The 1,407-nt window shown below is 31.3% G+C and overlaps 1 protein-coding gene across 2 annotated transcripts in view; it reads left to right on the top strand.

The window, feature by feature from the left end:
• The window catches only part of kiaa1462 (KIAA1462 ortholog), a 47,645-nt gene that overhangs the window by 33,846 nt on the left and 12,392 nt on the right, over nucleotides 1–1,407 (top strand). The gene's annotated exons all lie outside the window — the stretch shown is intronic.

Genomic DNA, 1,407 nt, shown 5'->3' with positions numbered 1-1,407 from the left:
GACCTCCATTATTTGAATGTCAGCAGACAGCAAGAAGCCTCCCAGATCTCCAGATGCATTTGAGATATCAAAAAGGTACTCCAGAGTGTTGTTCAGCATGGGGGTGAGTAGAACATGAGGGCTAATCATGTTTTGGGTGTACTATTCCTTTAAGATGTAGCAACACAGAAACTTATTGGGATTTTCATGAAAAATAGATGAGTAAAATATGTGAAACACTTAAATTTCAAATAAACAGTGACGTTTATTATAAAACTATCATGATAAAACAGGGTATGTCACTCGGCCATACCGTCACACTATCAGCCACTTAGATTGTTGGCTGTACTCATGGCATTATGGGTAATTTGGAAAATGAAATTTTGGTGCTCTGAGCCCCTTTCCCACCAAAATCTTTCTAGTTTTAAAAACCTGGAATTATTATTAATTTATAATAATTGTTAATGGGACCACAGTTAATTTTCTAAACAAACAACCCACCTGGTACATACTGCAACTATATATTCTTTTAGTTATCGATTCATCTAAAAAGATATTAAATAAAAAAATTTAACAAGCATTTTTACCTGAAAAAAGTCAAACATTTAATGCTTAGGCATTCTGCAGTTTGCTTAATATGCACTCCGTTGAGAACAAAATAAGTGGATTAATTATCAGATAGCAGAGGGTTCTTAATTTATTTTATTTCATTTTATATTTTTTTATAAAAGATTTGAACCTGGTGAATTTAAAGCTATGGCTTTTATGCAGCAGCTGGCAGATTGTCAGAGCATATATATATAGAAACCAAAGGGTTTTCAACTTTGAATGCCACATAGATGTATTTATTGTGGAGTTTCCAGTTAATTTTAGCAAATGGCTTCTTAACGATTTTTATTTGTTAGGGAATTTGTTGCTGATTATTTGATAATTCACAATTAATTGAAGTTATTGGTTTATCCCTACTCAGAATATGAGTTAAGCCTTCTTTGTCTGTAAGTTTGCTTGATAGTTGAGCAATTAATATTTAGTTTTCAAAGAATCAGTGTCTTCTATGAGTATCTTTCTCTCTGGTAGTGTTAATTTTAGCAGCCATTTTTAAATTTAGTTTCAGTTTTAGTCCAGTCTCAGCATCGCTTGTTAGTTTTTAGGACATTTAGTCGACATCATCCCATTTTTATTTAGTCTAGTTTTAGTCAACTATAAGTCGAGCATTTTAGTCTTTATTTTAGTCCAAGAAAATATTATTTTATTCGTTTAGTTTTAGTCAACAAACACCGTCAACATTTTAGTCTAGTTCTAGTCAGGACATAATTTTAACCTTTTACTTTTTTGTCAGCAGATAATATTTAACATTTCCTAAAATTATTTCACATTTTCTCTCATCTTTTTGATAAAAAAAAACACAATTTTAAGGAACACATGCAG

This window comes from Cyprinodon variegatus, unplaced genomic scaffold (genome assembly GCF_000732505.1).
Source record: "Cyprinodon variegatus isolate N-32 unplaced genomic scaffold, C_variegatus-1.0 Scaffold120, whole genome shotgun sequence".
Taxonomy (NCBI): Eukaryota; Metazoa; Chordata; class Actinopteri; order Cyprinodontiformes; family Cyprinodontidae; genus Cyprinodon; species Cyprinodon variegatus.
This window is presented reverse-complemented; position numbering and strand designations above follow the sequence as displayed.